The sequence below is a fragment of the Vulpes vulpes genome, chromosome 8 (genome assembly GCF_048418805.1).
Source record: "Vulpes vulpes isolate BD-2025 chromosome 8, VulVul3, whole genome shotgun sequence".
Taxonomy (NCBI): domain Eukaryota; kingdom Metazoa; phylum Chordata; class Mammalia; order Carnivora; family Canidae; genus Vulpes; species Vulpes vulpes.
The window spans coordinates 55,162,060-55,169,217 of NC_132787.1; positions in this window are offsets into that span (position 1 = coordinate 55,162,060).

Below are 7,158 nucleotides of genomic sequence, written 5' to 3' on the forward strand. Positions count from 1 at the left end.
AGAATTCCTCAACAAGAACTTCTTGAACGCACCTGTTGTGTGCAAGGCACCGTGCTGGATGCTGTCGGGGCTCAGCATCCTCTGGTAGGCTAACACAGACGGTACCAAAGGCAGACACGGAAAGTTACGTACTGAAAAGCAATAGGAGGCTTTCCGAGACCTCATAAAGCCGTGCTTAATTACAAATGAATGATGCAAGGAGAGTTCTGGGTTTGAAAAAGAACGAGGACTGGGTGCATTTAGAGCAGGCAGAATTTTTGTTGAAGCTCCTCATTCTCTTCCTCCACTTCCTCTCTGATTATGAAAAAGACAAAAGGAATGTGAGATGCCAGTCTGGTCTAACTTATATGTTGACCAAGGAGGCACTTCCCAGCTCTTAACTCCTTTATCTTTAAACCCCACAGCAAATGTACCTATCCCCTGCCCCTGTTTACAGAGATATTGGGGGGAAATCCATTTTGGATTATTTAAGGTCAACCAGGATCAGAAGCAGAGTCAGGCATGCTCCTAGGTGAATGAGAATTCCAATTCTCCAGCCTTGAGCCATCATTACCCAGCATCTGTCTTGGTCCTGAGAAGCACCCAGCGTCCCCTAGAGGCACCAGGAGGCTTCCAGCAAGGCTGCCTGCAGGAGGAAGCTCTGATGCTCCTTGAAGGCAAGCACTCTCAGAGGCCTGAGGATATGGAGACAAGTAAGGCATTATCTGCCTTTAAGCTGCTCTTAATCAATTGCCTACTCTTGAGAGCAGAATAGGAAATAAGTGGATAGAGAAGCGGTGACATTTACAAAGGCCCAGGGTGTGAAGAATAGCTGAAGGAGGGGGCGCCTGGGTGGCTCAGTCCCTTAAGTATCTGTCTTAGGCTCAGGGTATGACCACAGGGACCTAAGATAGAGCCCCACAGGAGGTCTTGCTCAGCAGGGAACCTACTTCTCCCTCTCCCTCTGCCTGCCCCTCCCCATGCTTGTGCTCTCTCTCTTTCCTTCTGATAAATAAATAAATAATAGATAAATAAATAAATAAATAAATAAAATCTTTTTAAAAAGAAAAAAGAATGTCTGAAGGAGATGCCTAAGAATACAGGACACTAAACTGCAGAGGGGCCATGGTGCTCAGCAGGGGCATTGCCCTGGGAAGGAGTTTGAACTGCCCTCCATAGTAGAACAGAGGAACTGAGTGATTTTTTTAGAAGGGATATGCTTACATTAATTGAGCTGAGCCCTGACACTCCTAATGGAGAGAATATCCCTCTGCACCACTCCCCATTCCCATCCTTCACCCCTATCTCCACCATCAACTGTAAGTTGAGGATTTTCCTTTTATCATCAGCCTAGGAACAAAGGAAATATTCTCCCCTTACCCCTGGTATGGTTTCCATCCATAAAACAAGAACTTTGGCCTTCTTGGAAGTATTAGGAAAATAATTCTACCATTCTCTCCAGCCCACTCACTCCCTCCCTTCCCTGAGCCCCAGTCCCTTGGGAAGAGACAGAGTCTGATTAGTAAGTTTAGGGGAAAGGTCCTAGCACCAGCCTGGGCCAGCCCCTGCTTAGCTCTGTTTTTTTGCAGCTGAAGCCCACAGATAATGTGCCCTACCCTGGTTCCGTGTGTGTGGTGAGCCCACCAGGGCAGGCCCCACCCTGTGTACCCTCAGGTGGAGTACAGGATAGGTGGAGTCACAGCTATCCAGTTACTCTGCCTATAAAGGATAAGGTTAATGGGGGAGAAGGATGGAGGAGAGGTAGGAAACTTTTTTTTTTTTAACTTGGAGCCCAGATGTGATCTCCAAAGTCACATTAGGACTAATAAAACAGGTATTTTGATAAGTGGAGGATGAATTGTCATCTGCAAAACAGCCACATCTGATTCTGAAATTACTGATAATGTGACCTTGGGCAAATTACATTGCTTCTCTTGGACTTAGTTTTCTTCTGTGTGATATGGAGCTAATAGGATAGTGCGTACTTCATAAGGCTGTGTGACAATATGCAAAGCACTCAAATGAGTGCAATCTGTAGAGCTTGCCTTTCATTCATCCATTCAATCATTCATTTGATCAATCAGGCAGCCAACATATATTTATTAAGAACTATGATGTGCCTGGAACTGTTGAGGAAGCTCAGAATGAAGCTTTCAAAGGAATAAATATGGTCCCTGCTTTCATGGAGCTATATTCTGTTTGGGGCCAGAAAATAAACAAACAAGTGACAAATACATGTGTTAACAAAATACGTGAAAAATGAACAAGGTAATCTCAGGATGTGAAAGTGTGATGAAGAACACAAAACTGAGTGACAATATAGAGAAGACGGGGTGAGTAGGCATTTATTTTAGACTTTATAACTAAGAAGGGCCTTTCCAAGAAAATGATACTTGAGTTGACACTGAAATAAGAAGTCAATCTGCAAAGAAAGGAGGAAAGAGAATTCTAGGCAGAGAGCAAAGAGAACAAGTTTGGCACATTCAAGGAACTTGCGCCCAGATATTCCTGTAGCACCTACCGTGTGCCAGGTACACTGCCATGCCTGGGATAACAGTGCTGAACAAGTCACACACAGTGCTTGCCCTCAGGGGACTTGCAATCTAGTGTATGAGCATGTGTGCAGTGTGTGGCCTGCGTTGGGTAGTCAGGAAAATCTCTGAGAAGTGCAACACTTAAGCTGAGGTCTGCAGGTGGTGACGGAGCCAGTGGAGAACATTTGGAAGGATATTCAGGGGAAAGAGGATAGTAAGAATGAAGTCTCTTGCGCAGGAAAGAGCATCTGTCATATAGAGACCAGAGGGGAATGACGCATGAGATGAGGTGGAGAGGTCAACAGGGAACAATAATTCAGGCCATGTCAATTGTTAGGGCATTTGTGGATGCAAATTAAAAACTCAAGTTAAACTGGCTCAAGGCATCTGAGGAAACCAAATGTGGACAGAAATGAGCTCAGATGGTGTCATTGGAAATCTGTCTCTCTCCCTGTCTCTGTTTTCTCTTGGTTTCCTTCATTTCCAAAAAGGCAAGATGTGGCAAGAGTCAGCACTTAGTGAATAATGTAAGATTCAGTCATATATATTCTAAGCATTTTAGTAATCCTAGAAGATTGTACTCATTTTCTAAGAATTGCCACAATATTTTCATACTTGGTCCTCATTGGGTGAAGTGAGGTCATGTTTCTGTCCCTGAACCTATCACTGTGGCCAGGGGAATAGATATGCTGACTGGTCAGTCCTGAGGAAAGCACCCACTTCAGCTCTGAGGAAAGGATTTGTTCCATCTGGAATATATACTAAGAGTATGAAGAAAGTCTCCAAAGAAAACTTCAGAGTGCTAAGCCAAAAGAAGGGAAATAGGAATTGGGGGACAGGCTGGTGACACCAAAGGTTGACCACTTCACCTGCTAAGGAGTTTAGATTTTATTCTAAGTAGGATGGGAAACCACTGAAGTTTAGTTATAAGGAAGGGAAAGTATTATCTAAGTTTTAAAATGATCATTCTGTATTTACACCAAAAAGACTCCTTTTTACAGTGTTCTTTCTATTATCATTATTTTGATGATGACAATGGAGGTACAGTAAGAATTTGAAAAAGCAACATTCTGACAGTGAAACTAATAAGAATGAATGAATAATCATGAAGTTAACCACCTGAGAAAGTAACCCATCATGACAGAAGGTATATGTCTGAAAGAAGAGTGTTGGGAACAACCAGGTCAAATTAAGAGAATACTGTTTCAACCAAATACTACTAAATGTTAAAAAGAAGGAAAAACATCTATTACTACAATAAATTGCATTATAATTTTTCTGCAGGAAGAATATATTAACAGAAAAGCTGGTCTGTATATTCAGAAAGATGATCCACGGTGAGTTTGCTTTTACCCAGCACTGTTTCAGGACAAAGAAAGGAAGACTGCGTGTGACAGGCAGGAGTGGTCAGTAGCAAGGTGTACTTCGAAGTGGTCCAGGGAGATTTCACCAGATTTTATCATAGTCTGTATAAAAATATCCCTTCTGATTGTGCAACTCCTTTCCTTTGCAGTTCTTCCAAGTACCTATTGTATTTCCCAGATACCCTGATGCCTGTAAAGGGTTGCTGAGTCCATGTGTTTCTCTCCATTGCCAGGTCCTGTGGCCAGAGGAGAAACAAGTAGAAGCTAAAAGGCTGTGTTTTGAAGGGCTCTGGTCAACAGGAGAATGTTGTTAAGTGACAAGTATTGAGGGAATCGGGCAACATGACTAGATAGACAATCTGCCTGTTCAAGAACACAGGAGTAAAGGGGAGCAAAATGCATGACCCCCAAATTTGCACTATGGCATGTGGATTATTTTGAGCTAAAGGCAATCAAGACCCAGCAGACTCAAGAAAAACTTTTACCTCTTCCTTAAGTGTCTAAAAGAATTCGGCTCTGCCTAGAAGAAGAGCTTTCCAGAGACAGATTTTTATCTGAAACACCTATCCACATAGTAGGACAAATATCTAATTACTAAACATTTGCTCTGTTACAGTCCTGTGAATTAACTTCTTCCCCTTTGAAGGCCAGGCATCTATCTTATTCCTTAGCTCAGGAGGCTATATAATATTCTATTGTCTGGCTTGACCTTGGCTCTCATATTCTAATGGGGTTTTGGTACATAAATAATTACAATTGTTTTTTTCCTGCTAATCTGTCTTATGTGCATTTTAATTAATAGGCCAGCCAAAAGATTCTAGAGGAGTAGAGGAAAAATTTTCCTCCCTTGTAGGAGAATTCAGATTTGTACTCCTGTCTCTTGTGAGTAAGGGGAGTGGTAAGGGAATTCAGATTTGTACTCCTGTCTCTTGTGAGTTAGGGGAATGGTAGTCTTTGAAACTCATCAACACAAGTTTTCCTCGGACATCTTAGGCTCTCGTCTTCTTACTTTTAACTACAATGTCTCAAAACCTCTTTAGGTCACTGAACTCTATAAGAATCTGACAATAGGTACAAACCCACTTACCTTCTAAATTGTTCATACAGTTTTAGGAATTCGTACACCATTTACAGCCTACTCATGTGCCTCCTGGGATCCCACGAACCTCTTGCTAGAAGCCCATATTTACATGGATTAGGAATGGTAACAAAGTGTAAAATAGTCATAATGATAATATAATTATTTATTGATTAAAGTGTAACTCAGGAAATCCTCACAATTCTGTGATATAGGTGACACTATTAGTTGTGTTTTATGGTAAATCTGAGACAATATTTAGCCCACCTTTACAATATAGAGAAGTGAATTGACTTGCCAAAAGTTACATGACAATAGGTTGTAAAGCTATGATTAAAGCATTTCCTTTAGTCTCTAGTCAAACTTCTAATTGTATTGTCCTTGCATCTTTCAAAATAAAATCAAAAGTCTTCCTTTCTCTAAAATAGTATACTCAACTTAGAAACAATAATACAGGGGCACCTGGGTGGCAAAGTTGGTTAAGTGTCTGATTCTTGGGTTTTGCCTTAGGTCATGATCTCAGGGTTGTGAGATCCAGCCTGTGTGGGCCTCTGCACTCAATGTGGAGCCTGCTTAAGATTCTCTCTCTCCCTCTATCTCTGCTCCCCTCCATGCTTGCTCTCTCTCTGTCTCTCAAATTTAAAAATTGTTAAAAAATAAAATGAAGGAACAGTGCAACAGGGTTTCATGTTATAGCTTTTTTTTTTTTTTTTTTTTTTAAGAAAACTCTACCCCAGTATGAGGCTTGAACTCACGACTCCAACAACAAGAATCACATTCTCTGCCAACTGAGCAGCCAGCCCTGTGGGGTACTCTGATCAGATAGGGGAGTTCATTAAATGTTCACCCAAATGGGTGGTGACTGGCGGTGACAGTGGGGAAAGAATTCACCAAAGCAAAATAAAAGTGATAGAAGTTTATTGAATATACCATAAGGAAGCAGTGGACAGGATAGCAAAGGAGAAACTACAACCAGTTACTAGTGAGAGGACACAGTTATAGGGCAGATGGAGGGAGTATGGGGACATATGGAATTCCCCCCCAAAACTTTTTTTTTGAGTAATTTTAGAAATTCTGCCTGATTGTAAAGGGTCAGTTAGGGTCTATGGCCGTTTTGAGGTGGGTTGCTTAATGAGCCCATTGGCATTCATCTTGTGGTTGCTGTGGGCCCTTCTGCCTTGCTCAGGTTTCCATTGCTCAACCTGTTGCCTAAAAGTGGCCTCTTCAAGATGCCCTTCAAATTTTATAATTATCGATCACAGGCAGAAAACAGGATTCTATGTTGCCTAAGAAATTGTCCAAGATATTGGTATTTACTGAGAAATATAAATCTTGGTCTGATAAGTAGAATTATGGCTTCCCAGAGATGTCCACACCGTAATATCCGCAACCTGACTAACTTACATAGCAGAGAAGACTTTGGGAATGTGATTATGCTACAGAATGTTTGGTGGGGAGATGGTCCTGGATTGTCTGGGTGGTGTGATGTAATCAAAAAGGTCTCAAGGGAGGGACGCAGGGGGAGTCAGAGGAGAGAGAGAGAAGGCCATGTGGTGATGGAATCGGAAATTGGAATGATGTGCTTTGAAAATGGAGGAAGAGCCACAAGCCATATATACGGGTGGTGTCTAGAAACTAGAAAAGACAAGGACACAGGTTCAGCCCTACAGCTTCTGGGAGGAGCAGTGATGCTGACACCTTGACTTTAAGCCTATGAAACTGATTTCTGTCTTTGGAACCCAGCAACTCCAAGAGAATAAAGGTGCATTGTTTTAAGCTACCGATTTTGTGATGATTTGTTAAGCTGCAATAGAAAACTAATAAACTTGGAAATCGTGTGAAGTGAAAACAACAAAATTTTACCTAGACAGAGAGATTAAGCAGCAGTGAAGCAAAAAGAAATTTTAGAAGACAGAGAGGGTAGAAGGAACATTAAATGGACCCTTCCCTACTTTGCCTCTTATCAGCCAGGGAATTTCACCTTAAAACAAACAAAGACGATTCTTGGGTAGTCCTAGTCAAGGCTCAAATGAGACAGGATGGGCAGGACCTGAGGAATCTCTCACCTTCTCCTCCCAACTCCTCAAGCATCTATTTCCTGGATGGTTAGTTGATAAAGGATGCCTGAGTACCATACATTATGTGCAGGAAGGAAGACCAGCAGGAGATAAAATTAGAGAAGTAAGAAGGGACCTGAAGGAAT